This window comes from Anneissia japonica, unplaced genomic scaffold (assembly GCF_011630105.1).
Source record: "Anneissia japonica isolate Jap-2015-1 unplaced genomic scaffold, ASM1163010v1 scaffold199_len4679917_cov187, whole genome shotgun sequence".
Classification (NCBI taxonomy): Eukaryota; Metazoa; Echinodermata; class Crinoidea; order Comatulida; family Comatulidae; genus Anneissia; species Anneissia japonica.
The window spans coordinates 716,153-722,959 of record NW_022686322.1 but is presented as its reverse complement, the minus strand read 5'-3'; the positions used below and the strand labels follow the sequence as shown (position 1 = coordinate 722,959).

The 6,807-nt window shown below is 31.7% G+C and overlaps 1 protein-coding gene across 4 annotated transcripts in view; it reads left to right on the top strand.

Moving 5' to 3' along the window:
• Positions 1-698: 698 nt before the first annotated feature.
• The window catches only part of LOC117114909 (rho GTPase-activating protein 1-like), a 26,284-nt gene continuing 20,175 nt past the window's right edge, over positions 699-6,807 (top strand). The window contains exon 1 of one of the 4 annotated variants that reach the window (XM_033258527.1): positions 699-816. The gene's annotated coding sequence lies outside the window, so the exon portion shown is untranslated. Of the gene's footprint in view, positions 817-2,394; positions 2,414-6,807 lie in introns of those variants that run through there. The other 3 variants (XM_033258537.1, XM_033258578.1, XM_033258552.1) reach the window with 3 other exon arrangements.

The following is a 6,807-nucleotide window of genomic DNA, read 5'->3' as shown; positions in this document are numbered from 1 at the left end:
TTCTCAAGCATAAAAATAGTATTATTTATCTTACTTAAACCTAAGACAAGACAGAATTTTTAACATACTATAAATAACAGTATAAATATATCAATGGCCTGTACAAAAGGATCTGAAGAAAATATGGCATAGTGTAATAATTATGTATGTTACATGGGTCAACTCTGAATTGTGTTAATTAAAAACTCATATTGCACATGGTTAGAAGGAATATCTCTGGTGGTTAGTTCATTTGAGACTCTTGTACCATACTCTCAGAATTTTATAGGCCTATAATTACAGTAATAGTAAATTCTACTATTCATGAAAATGAAATTATACAATTTTCAAAGATGAGCTTTTTGAATTTTTGCTGAAAATCTAGAAATTTGAAGATAAGTTTAAAAAAAAAAAAAAAAGTCTTGCCAAATTTCAACCCAAAAGATTATGATATTTCAGACAGAATTTCCACTCAGTTCTGTGGCTTAAAGATGTTTATATCTTATCATCTATAAAGCCTTGAGGTTTGTTACATGTAAACTAATTTTCCTTGTTTCGTCACGTGATATTTATCGGTAAGCTACTTGATAAATGCGTGCAAGTGTACGAGCAAGCAGATGAGGAGTGTAGTAATCCAGATAAGTTGCGTGGGAGTTAGCTGGAATGTGCAATTTGCACGCTGTATAATTTATTGATCTATAAGAAAGAAAATCACTTCACAGACAGCTTTGACCCAGGCACCAACCTGCAAGGGAACAACAACACACAACTGCTTGGGGGTAGGCACTTTAATCTTCAGTCATCATTCTCTCCTGCTTACTGTCGTCCTTTATGGAGGTTTGTTATTTATAAACATTTATTTATTGTTACTCATAAACCATATTTACAGACCTTGTCACCTATCTAAGAAACTTACGTGATTTCGTTTCTTTACAAGGCTTAGGTAGTGGAGATGTTTTTGTTTATGAGAAAAATTCTGGAGTCTCCAACTTTAATCCAGCACGCTAGGATTGTATAGCAAGCATCTTAACACCATTACTGGTGGCTAGGCATTGCTTGACATTTTTTCTTTTGTTGAGCTTTGTTTTGTGTATTTTCTTTATTTTAGTCCTCTGCTTTTAGGTTCCTACAATTTTTAATCAAAATGATTAACATAGGGATATTGTCATTATTATTGGTTGTTGTTATATATCCAATGGCAGGTTTAAGGGGCATACCCCTCCCCGAGTCTGAGAGTGCCGTAATCATAATTTTTTTTTTCCTTGATCTGCCACTGATATCAATATGTTGGAATAATATGATAAGTATAACTTTATGAAAATTTTATGTTATATATTTAGTTAGGATTAGTGTTACAAACGTCATTGGTTTTTTTAAAGCGTGATTTGGATACGTTATATTAGTTGACTACAAAATAACTGAACATGAACATCATGCACTTGCATATCATTAAGTGGTTTGTTGCCAGACTTGAGACGCATCATCTTATTAATTAAGACCATATGTCCGCAATTCTAGCCCACGCCGTTGTTCCCCTTTAGCCATCTGTGCTATGTCTGCTTCATGTGAGCTACTGTATTATGTCGATTAATTATTTACAGTGTTTGTTCATGGTTTTCTAAGATAGTGAACAATCTGTTTATCCTGGCATTTTATAGCATACACTTAAACTAAAATGCCTTAAATTACTTTACCGGTTCTTTGAGGAATTTGAGTGTTGTGTAAGTATTCATTGAAAATATACATCAATCACCATAATGTAGGTGGGGGAGAAGGATAGAAGTGGAAGTGTCTCCATTCTCTATTGCTAAAGTGGTTGTGACTGTTATCAAGAGGAGGAAGGTCGGTGGCATAACAGCTGTGAACCCTCACTGGCTTAAACCAGGGACCAGGCCTTAAGATATTCATCAGAATTTCCTTTTTTCCCCAAATCGGCCATTTAAAGTGTTGAAAACCAAACTACGTCCTTAAATGCATTTCTCCACAGCACAGCTTCCAACACCTGTTCTGATCTTCTTCTAACAACAATCAATATGATACCATTTATATTTTTCATGATAAAAAGAGAAATGGATTAAGATTGACGTAAGAAATTACAATTGGTCAAGGAAACACAAAATTTATGTTCTGGATGTCAATGGCATACTCCATCATGCAAATCAGTGGGATCTGTTAGTGAGTAACTTAATTGGATGTTGCCATTAAGTGGATGTTAGCAATGCCTTGATACAAATCCTGGAAGAAATACTAGTGCAAAAACAAGTTCACTGAATCTCAGCCAAGGCCCATTTTAATACTATAGTATTAGTGACTAGTGAGTTTTTTTCGTTTGCAGCTGGAAATTAATGAAAACATAAATTTTTCATTCCGATGATTTTAATTTTCTTGCAATTGTGATGCACTGAAGTCCATTGGATGAATGTCAATGAAGGTGGTCAGTATACGTGTTTAATTGCTATTAACGATTTACTTCGTCTCTTTTTTTCTGCATGTGTTCTTTGTCATAGATAGGCTGCAATTAAAAATTTCTCAAAATTAATTTGTAATTCTAGCTCAATTTGGCTTAATTTTTTAGCGAGCTCATAACGAGATGTGCTTGTTAAATTGTTACAAAAGTTGATTAGTAAGGTCAGAAAGGTACTTTACATTATTTGTACCTTCTTTACCACTTAAAGATGTATGTTTCTGGAAGTCTTCGCATTTCCTTCAAATTGTACAAGCTTCTGGTTTGTCAAAAAATTTGATTTGGTCAGCACATATTGTTACGGTGCTAATTGTACATGTTGCGTTGTCAAAAGAAAGTGACACAGATTAGCAGGTCATAGTGGCAGCATAGCCGGTGATAATGCAGTGTGGCTGGAAATGATAAGGTGCGGTGGGCAATAATCACTGCGACAGGCAATAATGCACTGCGACGGGCCATAATGCACTTTGGCGTGCAATAATGCAATGCCGCAGGAATTAATGCAGCATAGCTAGCAACCCATGCGAAGATATGAAATCATTATGACGTCACGATTTACTTGTAATATTATTGAATAAATTATTATTAATTTTCTATTAATCTTCATTATTGCCTTTTCATTCAAATTTAATAATATTGTACACAGTTTGGTGCTCTGATTGTGAGGCTAATAGAAGAACTTTTTGAAGTGTTCAAGACACGTGTATTCACTCACAAACACGTACGTGTCTGTAGAAAGTGAATTAATCAACACCCAACAGAAAAACAATTCTCTAATCCTTTTTGCAGCTTAATGTCCTATCTGAAGTACAATGTAATTAGGGTATATTATAATAAGAAAAGTCATTTATCCAAGGAGTTAATTAAGCAAGGGTGAAACACATAAATAACAATATAATTCTATTATTCAGCTTGTACTTTTTAGCCTATTTTAAATTACAAATATTAATGTTTTATTCTAATTTTATAAAATGATAATTAATTATATTATTTGGCAGTAATGTATTTAGGACATGTAATTGGATTTATGTTAAATTGCTTCTGTTAAATTGGTTGACCTTTCCCTTAAATACCCCACTTTTGTTCTCTGGTTTTTTTTTTCTCGTTATGAGTTTGCAGAATTAGTCAATGGCTCGCTTTCTTTTGACGATTAGCAATGCACATCGCTTGAGGGGTGTATAAGACCGGTGTATCAGAGATGCATTTGCATACAGTGTAATCTGTTAGTATATGAAATGACATCTTTAGAAATTGCTCAATACATGAACTACTTGAAAATAGAATAAAGAATAATCTTTAATATATTCTTTTAAAAAATATGGTATGTATTATTTCAAACTTTAATTCAGTATTTCACCAAAAAGTATATATAATAAATATTCTCAATGTGTGAATGGTTTTCCAAATACACCATTGAGGGCGTATAATTGAGTCCAAATTTGTAATTGTAGGGGCACAAAAGGCACAGTGAAATTTTCAGTTACGCACAATACCAACACTTATAACGATTTACCCAAGTCGTGACGTTCGCATTGGACATTTCTGCTCCAGATAGACATTTTGGTTATTCATTCTCAGTGGTGTATCTAGGGGTGTGTGGGGGAGCACACCCCCCAAAATACTTGCCCCCACTACTGGAAATGGTTGAAGCAAAAAATTCACATTCAAAAGTAGTTAAAAATCACCTTATTTTGCAAGTTATAGTTCCCCCATCACTTTATCATCAAATACCCCACTTCGCCTTCAATCCCTATCTGCTCCTGCCCCCAAATTTAAAGGCTGCTGTTCTTCCTGCCCATGATTTACAAGGTTAAACTATGTCTCACTTTATGCGTACAATTTTTGTTCATACTTAATTTGTATCAACTCTGCTTATTATTTTTCAACTCTAAGTGTGCTCAGTTTTTTTATAAGAAATTTTTGATATTTAAGATTCATTAAAGTGCGTTCACCTTTCGCTAGTACTTTTGCAATACTTAATTTACATTAACGCATCTGCTTATATTTCACAAGCACTTTTATTCATACATGAACTCTGTCCACGTCTCATTCATCTCATCATACATACATTCAACTCCACTGTCCTCGCATTCATCTCTTTTTTCCTATCTCTAAATCCACTCACCAACAGAGGCAAACAAACGTAACGATATATATTAGTTTCTAAAAATCATCTTGTTCTTGTTAAACCATTAGAATTTGAATAATTAATTTGTTGTTAAAATCTTTAGCTGCTTTAAATTTAAAAGAGAGTTTAAATTATTATTTTTTTTTTTAATTGTTGGCATTTCTAACTTGTTTTTGTGTTTTATGTGCCAAAAATATATCACATCACTATATCATAACTTTTTAAGGTTTTAGGTTATGAACTGTTTAAAACCTCAACATTTGTGCAATTTTGTAATGTTTTTTTTATTGCATTAAATGTCTTGTTTTATATTGTATTGAATGTATGTATACTTTTACGAACACACCAAAAGAGCATGTGCTGCTATTTTAAAAGCGTCAGTTATTTCAAGCATCGCAATTGTTATTTGGAATTGCTTTAAGTATTACATTTGTTTCCAGGCAATGACAAAACTAATCAGATTAAATATATAATTACTTAATTTGTTGACAAATTTCCTGGAAAACCTGAAACACTATCTTATGCTCTAACCACTTGATAAGTTTTCTGTGGCAAATATCAGTGATTGCACACATATTTTGCCTTGATATCGTATATAGGCAAATCACATGAATTTGACACATAAAATTGATAGTTAGTACAAACCTTCAAATTTTAAGAGATCATAAACTTCACATCTGAGTACAATAGGTAAAACATTATAATTAAATACAGCCATGGGCACATAGAATATATTCTTATAATTTTAAAGTTGAAATTTTAAATTTTGCTCAGTCTTAAACTATTCGAATCACATGCAAAATATTGTTAATTTTTTTTTTTATTTGTAATACATAATTATTATTATTATTATTTTTACTCCTATTATTTTTCATAACCATAGTCATAGTTATTGTACCATAGCAACTTTTATTATATAGTCTTTTTTATTATAATTATTTATTATTTATATCCAAAAAATTATTTGTTTTCAAAATATTATATCATTTATTAACAATATAATTGACAAGAGATAGCTGTTAAAATGTTCACATAATTTATGGCATTTATGCTTTTTATTGTTGAAGGATTTACAATAAAGCCTTATAATATAATTTCTATGTATTTTTTGTCATAACAACATTATTGTTTTTATTATGCTGTTATTTATTTATTTTATTTATTTAGGCACACACAACACATGCACCAAGGATAGTCAATAGCGAATATATCACTGTCCTACTTGTATGTAACAATTTTTTCCACAAGAAAAACATACACACAAGATGGTTTTCACAAACTAAATATCAATATGAGGTTTAGGAAGTGGAAATATTTAAGTTGTGAGAACAAAACCTGCAACCCTGACAGGAATAGAACCCAGGACCCTGGGATTGGAAGGCAAGCATCTTAACAACCAAGGCACATCTCCACTCACAGGCAACTCATAACATTTGTTGTATTATTTTTTCCATGAGTGTGGGCCAAATTCTGTAATCACAGATTCTTGGTCCATATTTTAAGTACCCTGCATTAGTTATAAAGATATAAAAAAGAATTTCATACTGAATTTTTTGAGAAAAATCTATTGAAATTAAATTTCTCACTCTAAATTAGTTAACAAAAAGAGTTTTAAAAAATCACAAATACTTTATACAAAAATCCTTAAAATTCAATACGCATTTAAGAATCTATGCAAAGATTAAATAGTATTAGATAATGTTTAACTAGAAAAATATTACACACATACATGTCATGCACACATTCATGCTGATGTCCTTTACTGAATAGGACTTAGTCCAAAAAAAAAGCGGATAAAATATACAAAGAATTTAAAGAGCATTAACAGAAAAAAATTAAAAGAGACTGAAGTACTGCAATAGCTCTTCTTATACCAAAGTAAATATTTTTGTAATCAGACCTATTATTAGACTGTCCTAGTACTGTCTCTTATACACATCTAGATGTGTATAAGAGACAGAGAAAGAATAGGCCTAAATAAATAAACTATAGTGAAACTGTTCAACAATATACAGACGATATACTACTCCAGATGATATTAAAACCTTTATCATTGCCCTGATGATTCACATAGAAAATGGCTTAATTAGTGTGCAAATTTATTTATAAATAGGGTCATTCCGTGCCAACTCAACAAATTTTCAGAAAATCATGGCTGGGTACCGTCTCAGATTTTCTTGAAACTCGGATATAATGTGCACCAACATGTCTGACGAACAAACCCAAAATTTGACTT